General features: G+C 40.6%; 1 long non-coding RNA gene across 3 annotated transcripts in view; it reads right to left on the reverse strand.

The window, feature by feature from the left end:
* Positions 1 to 389: 389 nt before the first annotated feature.
* Positions 390 to 19,800, reverse strand: part of LOC107205457 — an 83,842-nt gene continuing 64,431 nt past the window's right edge. For 2 of the 3 annotated variants that reach the window (XR_001521970.3, XR_002001571.2), the window contains 2 exons: positions 6,064 to 6,196; positions 390 to 1,594 (listed from right to left, as the gene is read on the reverse strand). This is a non-coding gene — a long non-coding RNA (uncharacterized LOC107205457). The remainder of the gene's footprint in view (positions 1,595 to 6,063; positions 6,197 to 19,800) is intronic. The other variant, XR_004499414.1, reaches the window with a different exon arrangement.

The following is a 19,800-nucleotide window of genomic DNA, read 5'->3' on the forward strand; positions in this document are numbered from 1 at the left end:
GTGGTCTTGGCACAATATCAGTCCATGCACAAGTAAAAATAAGCAAGCAGTGTGACAGAAGAGACTCGTGGCTGTATGTCAATTTTATTTTGTTGTTTGCTTTCCTATTCTTTAAGAGGGAAAGGGAGTCAGAATTACCCTAGCCAGGAATGTGGGGTTAAAAAAGCACTTGCTTTTCAGAGGGACATAGATATTCCTGTATAGTTTATGGCTTTGCCATTGCTCTAGAAGCACTCTGGCAACACAGCCTTCCCTTGTTCATGCCCCTTGTTCCATATCTGCATACTTTAGGCCTTTCAGCACGCATCATGTGTGAATTACCAATCTAGCAGCAGAAGTTCACAGAAGGGACAGTGTATCTTAGCAAAACTCCCCTCTTTATTCCCTCTTGTAAAAAACATAGCTAGCTAAATCCTATCCAATATCCTTTTCAACATGGCATGCATACCACGTAGAGAAAGCTAGGCCATTCCTTAGGTGAACAGGATTTTATGGAGTAGAGCTAGATGATTCTTACAAATCAGAAAGAGTAATAAGATGAAAAAAAATGAAGTCCTATTTAAGTTATCTGTTGGGAGGAAAAGAGTGAGTCAACATTGACAATGTATTCATCTTAATGAGGACAAATATTTATACCAAACAAAATTAACATATCAGAAAATGCAAGAGAGGCATATAATTAACAAAAGGCAAGGGAATTGGCATAACACTGATAAATTCTTCATTAATAAAATAACTGTTTTAAAATGTCAAAATGAGTATATTTTATTCATCAAATGTGTAGAATTTAGTGCACTAATTAAAGACATAGGCTCCACAGATATTTACATGGCAATTAAATCCACAATGCCAGTGACCCAGCCAAATTAATGTTGGCCCCAACTTAAAAGTAGACAGTATAAATAAATAATTCACACCATCACTAGAGTCTTTGCTTAACCAAACAGTTCAGTGTAGAAAATTCTGGGAATTATGAATGACTTTGATGTGCATTAAAAAAACACAACAAAATAAAATGCAAAATAAAACACTCAAATGTTTTATTAGAGACTCAGATTCCAATCTAAGTTATATCAACAGTGATGGGAAGAACACAAGCACAGCAGGTGATAAGAGTCCAGCTGTCTTTTTAAAGCAACTAAATCTGCTTTACAGATTCTTAGGCAGCAGAAGGTCTGTGCTTACAGTTCCACACAAGAGTTCTCCAGATCCTCGGGCATTGTCATTGGTTTTGGCTGGGCCATTTATCACATAAGAGTTATCAGGCTTGTGCCTTACCCTAACTCTTGTACCTAGGAAGAAAGGGAAAAGTCACAAGCAGCATGCTAAGATCATGAAGAGAAAGGAATAGGCAGATTTTAAATTACCATTTGATGGTGTATGTCCACGTGGTGGCATGTGGAGTTCCGTTTTTCCAGGAATTTAAAATTTGACTCTTGGCAAGGAACAGCAACGTACAGAGGAGCTGTATAAAAGTAGCTTGATTACAGCTTCCTTGAAAGTAAAATCCCACAAGGAGATAACCCTGGCAATGTTCCTGGAGCATCAGCCACTTGCTTTTAGAGTTGGATGCAAAGGAGGGCACTGCTTCATCCTTGGTCAGATTGAGAAAGAGGGAACAGTGTTAGCCAAGGTCCTGTGCACCCAAAGGTAGAACTCCTGTATGCTGATGTTACCTGCCTATGTTTAATAAGAACCTCAGACAGAATCACTAGAAGATGAGACTGACTAACCAAAGGAAGCGTACAAGGAGAATGTTCTGCCAAACACAGGTCCCAGAGGCAGGTCAGGATGAGTTCAAGGTGATAGAGAAAAGGAGGGGCCTGGAAGGATGCTTGTGTTATATTCTTCCCATTACAACATCCTGTCTTGGTCCTTCCTGGTGCCTGATGTAAACCAAACCCCACAGGAAACATACTACAAAAGAGGGAAGAAAAGCACTATAAAACTGAATTTAAAAATGAGCTTTATTGTATGCTGTGGCCTACTTGCACAGAGGTGACTAACTTTTGTAATTATTAGGGGTAAACATACCGTCAGTGTAAAGCATGCAATCCATTCTCAGAACACCTCCCACCTCAAAATGAAATTTAGGTATCAATCAGTTTATCTGCATAGAAGTGAATCTCACCACTATATCTATTCAGTACCCGATTTAAAAATTGGAATGGAAAATATGATGAAGTATTTATAATTCCCACAGGTCAAAAAGGCTGCAGAAGACAATGAAGCAGGTCCAGTTTGCTTTGAGCATCAGGGTTTTTTTCCCTAGCTATGTCCCATGAGGCACACAGTGTTGTTAGGCACACCACACAGAACAGACCACCTACATCTTATGGCTTGGGGTTACTGGAATGTAGCTTTTTTAATTTTTTACAATTATTTACTGGACTTAATAAGTCAAAGTCCTTCTGAAGTAATGATTCTCCTTAAACACTGGATATAATCCTAGGTTCTTCTATTCCAGAAAGATATTGATAGGTTGGAAGATGTTCAGAGGAAAGTAACAGATGTGTTTAAGGCACTAGAGGGACTGATTTATGGAAGGAAATTGCCAGAAATAAAAATGAACATTATATTGAAGTTTTGACCATCCCAGAATGAAATGGGGATTCAATGTGATGACAATGTATAGGGTTTTTGAAAGGTACAAGGTTCATTTATGGAAAGGAATTTGTAAGCAGGCCATCCAAGGGCTAAGACAGTAGGATGTAAAATCATGGGTAGAAGTATCAGGAAAGAAAAAAAAATACAAATGATTAGTTAACAGAGTTGTATCCCATGAGAAGCCACTGAATTATTTTAAACAAGCTTTGGTATTACCCTGGAGACTGTACCATAAGGGAAAAGCCCTACATAATCAGGGAGAGAGATTTAATAATGTTTTCTCTTTCTAATTTCAGTGACTCAGCACCTCACTTCATAATTTCTGCTGTCGCAATTATCCTTTTCTTTTGCTTTTTCAGATTTTTTTTTTTTTACTCACACATGCCACTCAGCCAGTAACTACAAAAGTTTCATACATTATTCAGCAAATGGCTTCACATCTCCTACACATAAATGTCCTATCTGCATGCCAGTTATCTGTCACAGCAGTCCCTTGACCACGAGGAGTTACACCGAGTCTCTGGGGAGAGTGCCTGCAGTCAGATCCACCTCTCCCCATCCAAGTTCTCCTCTGCAAGTTTATTTCAGGTTAGCTCAGCTTCTGGACCCACACCATTGAAATGCTGAGTGTGCTTTTTGGGTTCATCCTTCAGGGCTGGCACTTCTGGCCATAGTTCAGTACAGAGGCCATGTCACTAAATCATAATATATCAAGTCTGGTACTGAATTTGTTCCATAAGAAGCTCTTCCTGATACAACTCTGCTGATCTTGTCTCAGTCTCTCTTGGGTTTCAGTACTTTATCTGCATGATTGAAAGCTCTCATTTTTGGGGCAGAATTTCCAGAATAGGAAAGTGATCCTGATATTGGCTCCTTCTCTGCTTTCAAGCCATTGTTGCATGCAATTTTTCTTGTAATGTACTTTTCCAGTAATGGATTCAAGCAAACATCGCTTCAGCCAAGGTCATAATTTTGGACTGAGCAAGGTAACAGATCTGTTTATATGCAATTCCAACAAAAGCTCTTACAAAGACAGCAGTTTCTGGTAAGTATTAGCAGAGCCAGTTGTGACCTGATCTTGCAAGCTCATCCAGACTCTATGACTTTGTCTGGAGTTTTTGATACACAAGGGAATATTTCACTTCACAGTCCCAGTTAAAATGAGGATCCAGTTCCTGAATGGATATTTTTGAACATTCTTCCAGGAGTAAAACATCAGTAACAGTTTCAAACTCAATTCTTTATATAAGCTTTATAAAAACACTTTAGAGAATAAATTAATATCACTGCTTCTATATCCCCTTAAGAATTCCACTTCTTGTCCTGAATGAAAGACCAGTGGTATTTTTTCCTTCATCACACGTATTTTGTAACATGTCCCTAAAGACCTCTAACAAAACTCATCTCCAGGAAATCTATTCTGTCATTTTAGTACTCTCAAATTTAAAACTTTTCTAAATTACATCTAACCTGAATATTTCTGGTCATAATGTAAGTCTGTCACTGCCTGTCTGCCTTGTTGGGGGCTTTGAAGAGTCAGCCATGCCTTTGCTCTCTGCTACAATCAGAACTCATTCAATCTACTGCCAGAGATTTTGCTTTTCTATTTTTTTTTCATGAACTCCACTGATTTCCTTTTTATTGATCCCTACATTTCTTGAGGTGTTCTGCCCAAAGCTGGACAGTTGTTCTAATATTCATCTGAAGCTATATGGAATTCTGAATAGAGGTCAAAGTCTATTTCACTTATTCCTATTTATACCTTCTGATACAGCATTGAACTTTTAAAAAATAGCATGAAAATACTGACTTTTGTTGAGCATTTAGGTCCCCAGATCTGTTCTGTAGAAATGCTACCTATAGTGTTCTTTTTGAGCCTGAGTTTATTCACGGTGATGATTCCTGTCCATGTACTTTCTACCTGTCCTTACTGAATTAAAGTCTCTTTTTATAAACCCAGCTCTATCCCCCTTCTAGGGCATTCCAGATGTATACTGTCTTCTGAAACACTTGCAGGTCCACTTAGTTTGGTCTTCATCTCCAGATTTTAATAATCAACCTCTTTTTTCCATCCTAGTAGTCATTGATGAAAATATTAAATATCATTGCATCTTTTTAGTATCACTGCACTTTTAAAACTCCAGAATCACAACATATCTTGTCCAAAAAACACTCATGTTTTCTCTCCAAATACAGCTTTCCTTCCAGCTTTATTACTCCCCTGTGATACATTCATCCATTCTGTACTCCCCTAGGTTCTTCATGCGGTCTTCCTGAGATACCCCACAAAAAAAATGTGTTAAAATTAAATTATATGAGGTGTATGTTTTCCCTAACCGCAAAGGAAAAACATGCTATTATCTTCCTGAAATGAGTGAGTTGTTTGGTATGGTTTCACTCTAACAAATACTCACTGGCTGTTGGCTCATCTTCTTGCTTTCTTTTGTGCATTTACAACTAAGCTGTGGGCTTCCTTCTTTCAATAATTTTCCTTCCTTCCCTTTCTATAGTATTATATGCTTTGTTTGCCCGTCCTCTGTCGTTTGCATATATTGTTTTCTGTGAATCATTCCTTCCTACAATCTCTTTTGTGAGCTCCTGTACGTCTTTTTTTATCAGAAGATGTGATTTGTTGTGTATAGACAAGCAGAGGTGTTGTATGACTTGAAGCGTGTTCTGTATTGAATCGATTTCTGCATAATTTTGAATAAGTAACCTTAATGGAGAAGGCATCACAAAGCTGATTTGCCAGGATCATTCTGATTTTCCTGATATTTTTATACACTGGCTGAAATAGAAGCATTTAAAAATCATGATCTTTTAAGCCACAAGCATAATACTTCCAGATTATGCTCAAGCATAGCTAAGACTCCCTTAGTGTTCTGGTATATCTTGGTTCTTTCATGTCTGAAACAAAGAGAAAGATTGTTTCCAGGAAAATGTAGACTCTATATTAAAGAAAACTTTCTGCTACATTTTGCTTCCAATAGTTCACTAATTTCTAGGGAGGAAATAAAAAATCCAGTAAATTGTAATAAAGCACTGCCCTTTCGACAATGAAAGTTGTCATTTCACCCCCAATGTTACTTTTATAGTTTCAAAACTTGTTCTTGGCTACACTTCAAATATTTATAGCTCTCATATAATGTGTCTCAAGCAAATAGCCAGTCTTGCCAACTCTTGCACATGTGCTAAACTCTGCTATGTGAGGTAGTTAAGCATGGGAGTGTTAGCAACAGCAGAGCCCCAGCATAAGACTAGGACTTAAATCACACTGACAGACCAAAGCAACTGCTGCATGTTTCACAGACACATATGGAGATCTGTGCAGGACAGGAACATTTACAAGGTGAGAAGAAAGGGAGATAATGCAAGACCACATGGAAGAAGTCCAGCATAAAGCTGGGACACTGGATAAAGTGACTTCACAAATTAGTTCATGCAGTCTGTACTTACGTTGCTGTTTATTTTCCATTTTTTTCAAGGCAAGCTTGTCCTCTCAGCATATTGAGGCACTCAGAGGCAAGCTCCATTTCTCATAAGCCACTGAGCACTTACTTTGAAGCTGACATTCAGGACAGTCAGATCTCTGAAACAGAGAAAAAAATAAATAAATACATTTTTCTTTCTTATACATTTGTGACATTTCAAAATTGAAGTATTTTCAGCAATCCTGGTAGTTGGAAAAAAAAGGAAAACAAGTAAATGGTGGCAATTTGCTTCCTGTTGATCTGGGGTGAGTTTGAGGAAGGGTAGCTGGCTGTCTCAGCTGAATGGGCTTGATGAGAGTGGAGCTGGGTGCCTGGACTGTCCCTGTCTCAGAGGTCTCAGTGATGAAGTTACTGCTGCCTTCAGCATTGAAGAATCAGGTCTGCATGGCTGACTGTGACTCCATCATTTGGGGGGATCTGATCCTTCCTGGCAAACACACTGAGCAGTTCACCACCCCATTAACCTTGCCACGGCCCCTGGCTGTGGTCTTGCTCATTGATCCATTCTGTTGACCATTTTGTCCAAACAGCTGCTGCCTTCTCTTGGGACGTGGTGCAGCTTGGCATGAAGGCTGGACACATCATCCTCTTTTGGCCTGGAGGTGTGTAAGCGGTTTTCCATAATGCACTGGTTTACTTCATGGCTGCCCAGCTCAGTGGAAGGCGAGACTTTGCATTCCAGCTTTGGACCTCATTTTTCTGGCCCTTTACACACCTGCGCTGTCCCCTGTGTTTCCTGTGTTACCCACCTCCTTCTCTGCTGCCACCATGTCCCCTTCCGTACACCTTGGTGTGTTCTGCTGCTGCAGACCTGCCTCCCTACCTCCCTGCAGCTTTCTCACAGCCTCTCCTGCCTCCTGTTCATGGGCAGCCTTGTCTGAGCCCACGGGCACCGCAGGCTGCAAGCAGAGCAGGTAGCCAGGCTGAGCAGGAGAGCCTCCAAGCCAGCCTGAGACATCTCTGCTCCCGACTGCCTGTCAGGCTGTGAGACATGCTGCCACTCAGCTGCTAACACACCATCTCCAGACCAGATGTTCCACGGGTTTGCTTTAATTTCGTCTGAGCTGTGGTGCAAGCTTTATTTTTGTGTCTATTTTTCAAGAGCTTCCTTGTCCATCTCTGTGATTTTTATACGCCGCTTTCTGTTTTAACCCTTAATCTACCGGTGACTGCTCTTCACGTACACTGAAGACTCCTGCAAGCACTCTTACCACACCATTTTCCTGCTTGCTGCTGCTTTCCTTTCTGTTAGTTTAATGTCACTGTATAACAAATTTCCATTTGCTTTTCAAATCATGTCAGAGTAAAAGCAATTCCTGTAAATTTTTAAGGCACTTTAGTTATATAGAAGACTAAGCGTCCCTTAGATGCCCAGGGACTTGAGTGAATTTAGATGAGAAAAAGGAGTTAGCTGCTTAAGGCCAAAAGTCTTCAAGATGTGCAAATAACTTTCAACTAGACTGAAAAAGAGTTTTTTAAACCCATACCTCGCATCACCTACAAAAGTTCCAGTAGATATTCTTAATCCCACTAGGCATTAATTTTTATGTATCAAACTTCATTTATGAACCCTCAGTTTTAAACGATCCCAGGATACTTCTGAAAATGTTTTCCTTGTACTTTTTTTTACCCAATGTTTGAAGCATGACTTTTTTTCCACCCCAGTTTGTGGCCTCTACAGATGTTTAATATTTCTTTGGTGGTAGAAGACTGACAAGTCAGATAACAGCAGGTTCTAAACTAGTTATTAAATGTTAACCTCTTGAGGTTAAACAATTTCTTCTGCTATCATTAAAAATGCCCCAGGAATCCTAATGTACCGTCCTCACATTTGCATCACTTGTTTAAGGAGAAAAATATTGTAGTTCCTCCCACTCCAGCCACCTTGTGCAGAGCAGTCAGACAAGAAGTCTTTGTGCCCTCAATTCATTTTTCCATCCTGTCCTGACAGGACCCCCTGCCAGAAAAACTCCCCAAACCATCAGTCTGCAGTTTGCAGGGATTTGAAGGTATGAGTCCTGGAGGGCTTAGTGTGAAACACAGTAAAGCAACCTCCTTTTAGCAACATTTAGTTAAGAAAATCAGGGCCACTTTCAATCTTTCTGCCAACAATCCCATCCAAGGTGTGCTCCATCTCTGAACAGTTAACCCCCTCAGAGATTTTGGAAGAGCTGCACCCTGCAATGTCAAGAAGCATTACAGCTCCTTGGGCTTTATGACCGCTGAGCCATTTATTTATGTGCCCGCGCTCGGATTTGTGTGTCTCAGATAGGAACAATTTACCTTATTACTCACCCTCCCCAAAATGATACCTCTGCAGACTGGCATTTAATGGCACATTCACCCAGTAGAACAGATGAGATGTCCAAAGCAGTTAAAGGAAGAGACATTTTCATTTCTAATAGCAGTCAGGATATCGGGAACGGATGACGCATCCATCAGCTGGGTCAGACTGCTGGATTTTCCTGTTGCAGTACAGACTTCTATTATAGCCTCATTGATAGTGTTCAGTAATCTCTCAATGAAGTGCCCTGTATACAGTAATTGATGTGCAACCTTTCTTCAGGATGAAAATGAAGTCCGTGAATAAAAGCTGGGGTATAGGTCTGGGGTATAGTTCCTCTATCTCTCATTCCTCTGGTGCATGCAAAAAGGGGACGCCTGCAACTGCTTGGCAGGAAGGTTTTGTGACTAAGATGTACTTTTCATGAAGGTGAGAAGCATCTGAGTTAAAAAAATTACTTTTGCCCTCGTGTAAGGATCCCTCAATGGACTGGCATCGTGTGTAGTGCTTTGGTTTGCACTGGGGTCCTTTCCTATCACACAGTGGTGTCACTGCCCTTTTTCTCCCATCATGGCATCATGCCAGAGCCAAGGCAATGGAAGGCCACATTTCCATGCCTGAGTACATGAAGGTGTCACTGGAACCTCTGAGAGAATTTTGGGCCTAGACAGTTTAGTTTCATTCACCTTGCTTCTGTACTAACATGTAACACACATTGTCTACTTCAAATCTGCAGGACCTGAATTAGCCTTGACATGCTGCAAAAATTGGCTTGAATTCCTTCCCTGGGATTTTCTCATTGTTCCTTTTTTAATCAGGGATGGCTTTTGTCTGTTTTTCACTCAAAAAAAGTGTTGCAAACTGCAGACATCATAGCTAGGAAGAGGACTGTAACAGAAACGTGCTTTTTGACCAAATGTTTGTAAGATTGGAAGTGAGTGCAAAAAGTACTGCAGAAGTGTTGCTTGGCTGTCTGACAGAGAAAGTGATCACTTTTTAGTGTTGCTGCAAAATTGCCATATAAGGTTACTTTAAAGTTGTGTATTACATCTAACTTTCTCCTTAAATAAGCAGGACATAGGGAGAGGAAAGCTAGAGGGTGGGGAGACCACACCAAGGCTGTCTGTAATAACATGTTTGATGATGTTTACTTTTTGCTTTTGAAAAAGGAATGAAGCACCTTCTCCTTAGGGAGAGGCAAGAAAACACTTTTTTCTAAAGTACCTGGGGCCAGGATCAACTTCTGTTCACAGACACTGACACACCATTTCCCTTGTCTTCAGCAGGAGCTGCTTATGCATCTGAAGAGAACCCTTAGGCTCTACAGGTTTGATAACTTCCCAGCCAAGGAGTGCATGCTTCTCCCTTCTCAGTGTTTATCATTCACTCACTATCCTCCAGACACATCCTTTGTTAAACTGAAAGCCTTGAGAGAAAGCACCCGTCTCTCCAAGCCCCTGCTCGTGTCTGTAAAAGGCAATTATGGTTCTTCCATGTGGAAGATTTTAATAGCCATCTTCTGCCTGCAGCTTGATTTGTACACTTTGCTTGCCTACCTGAGAAGCCCAGAAATGGAGAGTGCACAGCTGTGCTTGCACTCCTGCATGGGTCTGTGCATGGGGGTCAGCACACTGGGGAGCAGAGTCCATGCTCAGCACCATCAGTCTCTGGTTCTAAGGGACCTTTTCCCTGCCTTTGCCCTTGCAGCTCTCTGCTACCTAACCTCTGAATAACCATTAGCAACAGCCAGACCTTTGAATTTGCAGTAGGGTATTTCTCTCACTTGACAGCTTTAAAGGCTTCTTGCATGTCAAAGGTCTTTCTGCCAGAAGCATTTGTGTGAAGGGTGGGATCCACAGAGAGACTGGGGGCTTCCTCTACAGCAAAGCCCCAGAATTACCTGACATTAACGTGGCACTGACGTTTTTCTTCTGGCCACAGGTACAAATACACCCCTTTTGACAGTGCTGCAGAGTTTGTCACCTACCCTACAGCCGTGCCCTGGTAGATATACGTGAGATGTTCCTCTGTTTAACCCTCCTGCCAGTCAGTAATGTGGGAGCTGCTCTTTAAACTCCCAGCATGAAAAGTCCTTCACTGCAGGCCATCCTGTCTATCTTCCTTGAATGCAAGAGAGAAAAATTATGATCTTCATGACTGAGAGTTAAGAGCTGTAAATCATTAATGAAACCACACATAAATCTTAGGAAACACCAAGATTTAAGATGCACCTTAGCTTTCCCTGGTTGTCTTTCTTAAAATGTTTTCTGCTCAATCTTCTGCACGTCTCAGACCCTGCTCTGTGGCGTAGAATTCTCCCTGTGCACATTCAAAGTCCCTAGTTTGGACATCACAGAGCCTAGAGGTGCTGGAGGGGACTGGAGGTGTCTGGATATGATTAACAGCATTGGTGTTGCTTTTCCAAGTTTCTGAACACAAAGCATTCATTGTGGCATTAATACTATATATCCTTGTGTGCAGTATGAGCCTGTACAAGTCCATACTGTTCTGAGAGTGAAGACATAGGCTAGTTTTTCAGTCTTACCACAATAATGTGTGTTTCAGCATACTTTAATACCTTCAAAATTTTGTCATCATTTCCTAGCTGGGGGATCTTTTCTGCTTCACTTGTTATCCGTATGACAGTAAAATAAATAGTCCGTTGGAAGTACACAAAGAAATTTTAGACTTAAAAGCTGGAATGTAGGGATTTTTTTTCTTTAAGGGAACACTTGAATTTTGTCTTAGGAGATGTGAGGTTTTGCCAATTTCTTGTTCATATTCATAAGGTATGAAGTCTGAGTAATACATGAAAAATGCAAGTATCCATGTAGCTAGGAACTGCGAGCTGAGAGTCATAGATAAGAATATGAATAAGGATCCCAGTAAAATGTTTCCATGTTGTTTAAACTCTGGCATTAAGTTACTTCTAGTGAAAGATGCTGCAAACTGAAGTTTTCCAATTTTTGGAAGAAATAGACACAACACAGTCAGTGACAAAATAAACCTCCCACAGATTTTTCTTTCAGGCTGTCTTCACCAGCTGTAAAAAATGAAAAAGATATGGAGCTGAGAATCCTGTTAGCCCATCGAGGCCCTTTCCCTCCATTTCTGACAGTAGTGGCAATTGTGATTCTGGATGCAAACAGCTGAAGAAAGTATTTCTTGCATGTTGGTTTATGAACAACCACCATTAACATCTACCAACATCCCATCTACTGCAGAATCCAGACTGAGAGCCTGGTCATGTGTAAATGTGTTCAATAAACAAGCAGCAAATCATGCACTCTTTTTCTTTTTTCCCAGTGAACATTTTGTCAAGGATGATTACAGATCTACCTCAGACAAAAAGGTCTATAGAGTAAGCATGGCAAAGATTCCACCCAAATATTTTCATATTTGTTTCAAAGCAGTAGTATCCTTTTGGGGTGGTCAATAGCAGCCAGCATCAGAGTGTTCACTGAAAGCTACAACAATTATGAATAAATACACAATCTATTGGCTTTGAGGGAAGTTTGTCTGTAACCCAGGCAAGCTGGATATTGCTTAAGCCTAGTGCAGGAAAATGGATTTTCTTTCGAAAATCATCCCATAAGTAATATGACATTATTTTTTATTCTTTCTATAATAATAATAAAAAAAATAGTATTTTTGTTATTTTTAGACATAACTAAATCTTTTCTGTAGCTTTTTATTTTTCCCTCAGTTTTGCTGAGGTTAACAAATATAGGAATTTTCTCTTTTATCAGTCTGAGAGTTATTACTTTTTTATTTCCTTGTAGTTCTTCTATTACAAGATAAAGCCAAAAAGAGGGAGCTTCTGACCTTTGTAGAACCATCCAGTACTTTGTACACTCCTATCTGCATGGCTGCAAGGGCTAACAAATGCCTAAATATTAAAAATATTTATTTTTCATTACTATAAAGGCAAACATCAGTCACACTTAATGTGGATATTACATGGAAAAGCGATTCTGGTGGAACATGGGCATCAACTGAAAGAAGCTCAATGAGTTTCTTGCTCTGAATTAATTTATTTGAATGCTGCTAGAAGAGTATTATCAGTATCATGTGTCTGAACAAGGTCTTTTAAGCTTGTACTTCATTTCTAGAGGTGTAGGAAAGAGTTGTCCCTTTAAGTGGTTGATGTCCAGCCGTAGTTTTCATGCATTGTCAGCATGTCCTGTTCTGCAAGTATTTTTTAAAAGATACACCCTCAACTGTAGCATTTTCCCATTCCTCTGAAGTATGACATTCTTAGAAAAAAAAAAAAAAAAAAAGATTACTTCAAAACTACTCGAGAACACCCAGCTGGAATACATGATAAAAAAGATTCTGCAAAGATAATATATCCATTAATACTGTCCTAGATTGATCCTTCTAGAAGCTAAATATTTTTCTTCCAAGTTTTGTTTTTAAATTTCTCTGAGCTTTCTCGATCACAGTTTACTCATCTGTCTCTCACCAAAAAAAGTCAGACACTCAGTGTCTACAAATGCCAATGACTTTCAGAAGCTGTTTTCTTGTGGGTGCCATGAAATATTCACTGGACAGCTCAAGCTAGTTTCCAAATATAAATATCTGTCTGTGGATTGCTTCCAGAGGCAGATGGAGCACAACTCAAAATTCATATGAATCTTATAAAAAAAAATAGCTTTATAACAAAGGAGCTTGTTTGTATGACTTACAGAATAGATAAAGGAAGTTATCTCTGCAAATGAAGTACTCATTAAATTAAATATTTTTCAATTATTAAAAGAAACCCATGTTAATCTACAAGGGGAAAGTTATGTGCACAGGCACCAATGTCATTGATTTATGCAAAATTGGAAATAAAAAAGCAAAATAACATTGAGCTTTCAGACATGAAAATGTATCTTAAGAACAAACTGAAGGTTTCTTGGACATTTTTACAGACTAACAATAGTCAGTGCCCTAACATTTAATCTTTAAATCATAATATCAAAGGATGCAGTCTGCTGCCTCAAGCTTCAGGAATCCAGAAACATGGCACATAGCCCACACTTATCAAGGAAAAAAAAAGTGGGCATTTCCAGAGGATTATTATTGCTTGTATTTGAGACTCCTGTAATGGGGTGGAAGAAGGCAGCTGCCTTTTCTTCAGCTCAGGAATGCTGAATGGTTACACTGGATTACTCAGTGGTGGCACTTCTAGTTCATGATGGAGTAGCAGAGAGAGGTGATGCATCAATGAAAACATGGGTATGTTCTGAGTATTGGGACATCTCAATTTTACTGTTCAGGAGGGAGGTGAGAGTTTTGGAGCAGGGGGAAAGGGTGGGCCCTGTGCTGTGCCAGATGGGCCTGGTATTGGTCTGGGAAGCTAGGAGAGCTTGTGTTGACAAGTAGCAGTTCATGATGTTCTGGTCAAAAAAGGATTACCCTTTAAGGAAATCTAATCTGTGTTTATGGGTGTCTATGTTGTGTTTAGGGGAATATGGGTGGTCCAGAGCCATCAAAAGCTGCACTAAATGTTGAGCTGTGAACACCAGAACTAGTGAACACTGAACCCAGCTTCAGTTTCTCTAGATCCTCTCTGCCTCACTCTACAGCAAGAGGAGAATAGGATGGGTGGATGTGAGGCTATAGGCAAAGCATCAGGCAGCTCGGAGTGAAAACTTGAGTTTGTCAATCTAATAAGTACAGCCTCCAGAATAATCCTGTATAGGAACATAACGGGTATCCTGCTCTCAGATTAGAACTATTTTACCATGTTTTCATAAATCCATCCCCTTGAGAGGATATGGATAGTGGGTGACAGTATCCTGGGTACTCAGATAAGGGTACAGGGTGATAGTGGATGGGCTCCATTGCCTGAAGCAAAATGCCTACCACAGGCATTTTTATCTTGTTTAAATTATGAGAGATAATGGTAAGAATACATCCTCAGTTATTTATCCTCTACACCTTTTTCCCAAAGCTTGTATTATCCAATTTCAGAGCCATTTTCGCTTGCTTTTTAGTCCAAACATGTTCAGGGCACATCTTTGGAAAGCAAAATCATAGATAGTTTTATAAAAGCAGTTCTTGCCAGTGCAACACAAGAAAGCATCCCAATTTCTGAGCTATTGCCTCACAGGGAGGTAACCTTTTTCTTCCCTTTGCCATTGAAACTGTTTGTAGCACATACCACCAAACTCTATCCAACTGTGCAGCATAAGAGAAGAGTTATAGAATGAGCTGGCAGAAGAGATGTATCTTTACTCATGATGAAAGATTGGAATGAACAAAAAGAAGTATAAAGCATCAGAAATACAGTTAAATTTCCCTACCTTTTGGAGCCTGGGCCAGTGTGTCGAGGCTGAGAGACATGAAGATCTCCTCACTTCCTATCCATATCATGCATCTTGGGCACATCCTGCCTGCAGGTGTCTGGGTGTCAGATCAATGTGTGCCACATATCTCATAACTTCTGGTTTCCTGTGGAGGGAATCTTTGGTCTGCAGGCAGTCAGAAAGCCCTGATGTTTCCACATCTGGATGGCCAGTGAAGCCAGATTGAGAGCATTCCCAAGCTTACCATCCCTGACTTCCAGGTGGAGCCGTGTCTCCTGAGGGTGCAGGGGGCTGTACTTCCACATGCCCTCTCCCATTCACTGCTGTTCTCTGGATCCATACCAGGAAATGCATCCACTGGCACTGAGTGACAGCTCAGGGGAGAGGCCTGTCTGCATCAGTACCCATCGTGCCAGGCATTTTCCTGATACGTAAGGAAAGCTTTCCCACACGACACTGAGTGCATATCAGGACTCCTCTGTGGATGTACCACTCGAAGGTAGATACTTAGTTAGGACTTTTGACTCTAAGATTAGACATCTTTTTAAGGCCATCTGTAGCCTCAGCCAAAATGCAGCTTCAGCCAGCTGAGAAAGCTCTGGATGGAGACTGATCACTTTATGTGGTAAGTCAAAAGTGACTGGTTTTGGTGACAACTTTGTTATTTCCTAGCTGCAGAAGTTGGTTCAACTTAAGTAAAACATACTTCACCTTGGCCTTAAATAAACAGGACTCCAACTTTCATTGAAAAATCCCTAGAAGATGAAGACCTTCTTACTTTGCTCCTATTCTTTACATTGATTAGAGTGGCCTTTGGTTAAGGCCCTGAGTGAATTTTATGTTAACATGTGCATGCTCAGTACACATTTGTACAGCCAAAGGTTAGAGGGCTCAGAAAGCTGAAACTCTTGCTTTTGTCTGAAGCAAAAAGAAAAACTTTGCTTCCTCAGACAGTACTTGTGGATTTTAACTCTGGCTTTGGATAGTCTGGCTGAAGAGCACAAAAATCCTCCCCAGGCTGAACTGCACACAGCCCATCCACTCACAATAAGCTGGTAGGGGGTTTGTGCTGTTTTCCTTAAGTAGGTAAGCGCTGGCTGTGCTCCTGTCTGCCTGTGGGAGCTCTGTGCTGGTGCATGCCAAGTAACTCAAACTGGCTATTTTTGCTGCCAGCAGTAGAAGCCTTGCTGATGGTTACCTCAGCCAGTGTGAACATCCTTAGCATCCTTGCTTAGCTTGTGCAGCTCAGGTCAAATACATGGTGCAAAACCTTCAGCATTATTAGCCAGCTCAGGTTAAAACTACTCAAAAGTCAGTATTACTGCCTGTTGCAGGGCAGGCAAATGCCAAGGTTTCCTGTGCTATTTGTGCTTACTCCTTGGCAGTACTTCACTGTAAAAGTGCAATGATTCTCCCCTCCCTTTTAATACAATCTTTTCTTCAGTCATGCTAATCTCCAAAGACTCTGTATCTAAAGAGCAGCCTCATTGATTTGCTAGCTAGATTAAGATACAGGAAGGGGGAGAAAAAAGGCTGGAAGCAAATGTAGGCTAGATTGAATAGCTATGCAAAGGATGAATATATATTCAGTATTAAAATGTGAAGAGTAAGTTTATGGCATAATGTCAGCATCACTGGTGGTACAGCTAGAAAGGTTAAAAATAAATAAATCCTTTCTGAGTATAATCTGCTTCATTTGGGTATTGTGTGAGCTATGAAGATTACCTTTTGCAGAGCTTGAAAAACCTCAGACATGCCTGTGACCATCACAGAGCACAACAGTAATTTTCAGCCTGCAGAAGGGACTTGGTATCTCCAAAAGTCTTTCTTGTTCCTCTCATTATTTAGTACCTGCCAGCCACTAGCTTAAACACTGGTGACTTTAGGATGAATAACCAGAAATGGGCTATTTTTCTGGGTAGACAGGGAAAGAGTGGAAGGGATTTGCCTGCACAGTTTTCCTAACCTGCTTTCCAGCATCTCAGTGTTTGGGTATATGATGTTTACAAATATCGTTTCAACCAAAGGGAATGATAAAAGGAAAATGAAAAATAAAAGGAAAATGGATGGGAGCTAGTCTACAAGAAGCCTGAATAAACATATGTCAAGACCTGTGGCTGGGGGAGTACAGATCAACTTCTCAAATGAAATGGCTCCTCCACCTACCAATCATGATTAAAAAACAAAGGAGAGATGAGGCCTCCTAAATGAAAATTATAAATGCCTTATTATGCCTCAATACAAAGACTGTTCAGGCCATACCTATCCATGAGTCTCTTTTAAGGAAATAAGTTTTATATGTATATTATTAATATACCTTTTTTTTTTGCTTGGTTGGTTGGGTTATTTTGTTTTTTTCTTTGAAAAGGATAATTGCACCAGATTTCATCACAGTCCTCCTGTGGCGGCTTTCTTTGAAGCTGAGCAGATAAACAGTGTCTTCAGGGACACCATCTAAACTCTTTACACACATTTGTTCAAAATGAAAATGTGAGCTGGCAGCAAGCCAGACTTCCCCCGTCTTCTCCCGCTTTCTTTCTGACCCCCGCGAGACACCACGGATGTGTACACACTGCACGTGGGCTTTTCTGCCCGGAATTCTGATCACCTCAGAGCTGGGCTATTGCTACAGACAGAGAGCCTAGGTCCTCAGCTAATCCCAGGATGGTTTTACATTTTATGGCTACTAAATTTATTCAGAACTCACCTTTCCTTTCCTAACTGCGTGGCAACGTAAGCCGGTACATTTTAGGGGGTGATGTACATCGCCTTCAGAGGTGATTTGCACAGCTTCTGTTTCCTGTCATTTGCTTTACCTGTAGAGCTTGGTACAAATCCCTGCTGCAGGTCCACTCCATTAATGTGGAAGGGTAACTGAGCAGGCAGAGGCAGGAAAACTAGGCCATCAATAAAAACAATAAAAATTCAGTAGAACTTTTGATGACCTCTGCAAATCATTGACATTGTTCTCTTAGATGTCAAACTAAAATGTGTTACCATTTACAAGATAAGCTTAGAGAACAGCTAAAAATCAAACAGAAATTTCTTAGCTGCCTTCTTGTCAGCTGAGAGCATCACCAAGACTGTTGTTACCAGCATATCTAGTCAGCTTGCTGCATGCAAATAGCACTTGATTTATTTCACAAGCTCCCAGATAAACCCAGTGATCATTTGAATTGCTGTTAGCCTGAAGCATACTACAGAAGCATGGGGAGTACTCAGGAAACAAAAACTCAGGGAAATATGTGTGAAATGTAATCCTGTTACCATTTGCCACATACTGAATGCATGTGTCATCAGCACAGGAAATGAATAAGCTATAGATCAGGAATATCCCCTGGACCTAGGAGACAAGCTGTAGATGACTTTTCATTGAGCTCACCTCATAATCTAGACAAGCTTTCAAAATGTGCAGACACTGCTCTCCTCATCCTGGCAATACTGCCCACATCTCTTTCCTTGCTTCATGTTTATTATTGTGCTTAATTGGCCAAAATGATTGACATGTTTCTGCTTCAATACAAATTCTCCTGGGTCGAGGGTTGGGGCTTAGCTAGGGGATTAAAAATAGGCCTTACTTGATGTTAATGGATTCCTGTCTAGTACAAAGCAAGCAAGGATGAAAGCAATAATGCTACATATTTTCAGTGGAATCATTCCTGCTTCTTTTGTACAGTTCCCAAATCTAAAAATATTCTTTCTATTTCCATTCTCGTTGTGGCATCAAATCATGACCATTAATGTTTGCTGTGATGCAGTTTATAATCAGATTATTCATTATTTAATGGTGGACTTATTGCTTTTACCTCCATTCATATCTAGGAAACCATTTTTATGTTAAATTTTTAGTTTCTGAAGATATAATTGATATAAGCATGTGGTGCGGAAAGCAAAAAACAGATGGGGTTGTCACCTGTGAAGGGATTGAGAACAAGATTTATTTCCCTCAAGGAATCCTCTGTCTGTATGCCACTATCATGAAAATGTCCATTTTCTGGCTCAAAGTTCAAGCCAAGGAAGTCCCTGCCAAGCAATTACCTGCCTGTTTTGGAATTGACTGCCTGCTTTCTGTCTCAGAGCTGGACATTCCTGGAGGTGGGACAGGAAGTTCACAGGTGGGGATTATCTAGGAGGCTGACAAAACCAACACTGTGATGGTACTTCTTGCTGCCATTATTTCTCCTTAGCAATTAAAGGTGTGACCCTCCCTCAGTTCTTAAAGGGGAAACTCCAATGGCACTACCTGCTACAGCTGCAGTACTAAATCCACTCTTGCTAAAAGTCATCCTTGTGCTGAGGGTGGCTGACCCCATGGGGCTTGAAGTGTAGAATTTAGTTATCAAATATATCTGTATCTACTATGATTATCACCAAAACCACTGTCCTAGTTCTGCTTGCTACTGCTTCCTGCCCCTGCTACAACTGCATGAGTACAGAGGTGAAGGTCTGCCACTTAAAAAGATGCCTCAAATCTTCTAAGATCTCATAATGACTACAAACTCAAAATGTCTGATTTTACCATGCCTTTGAGAATCCTGCTGTTGTATTTGAAATTCAGGTGAAATTCTCTTTGGGTGTCTTGAGTCTGCACACATCATGTGCCAAGCGGCAACGGATGCTCAGAAAAGCTAGAATTTAATTTTGGCATACAGTGTTATTCTAGGACAGAAATTTCAAAGCACTCAAAAATGAGTTTAAAGCCCTTTTTTAGTGTTTGGCATATTTTTTTTCTGAAGTTCACAGAGTCAAAATCACATATGTGGAAGTGTCCCCTTCCCCCTCCTCTGGTCATTCTTCCTCTGGCTGCCACAGAGCTCTCAGACAATAGTCAGCTACCTTGCCCTGCAGTCCAGACTCCCAGCTATGGATAAGAGCTCTGACCTTTAATTCAGAGCCTAAGGTGTCTCTGTAGTAATAACAGCTCTTTAGGGAAGGTAAACCATAGGTATGGTGATCCTGCCTCTGCTCCACAGGCAAGCTGCAGCCTGAGCAAGGGCTCTGTGTCATGAGCATCGTCCCTCCTAAAGGAGGAAGATTTGGCTGAAGAAACCCAGAGTATACCCTTCTCTTGCTGTAGTTTTCTCCTCTGCTGACTTTTTTCTCCTTGTGTTATCATGAAAAT

Source organism: Parus major, chromosome 1 (genome assembly GCF_001522545.3).
Source record: "Parus major isolate Abel chromosome 1, Parus_major1.1, whole genome shotgun sequence".
NCBI classification, from domain to species: domain Eukaryota; kingdom Metazoa; phylum Chordata; class Aves; order Passeriformes; family Paridae; genus Parus; species Parus major.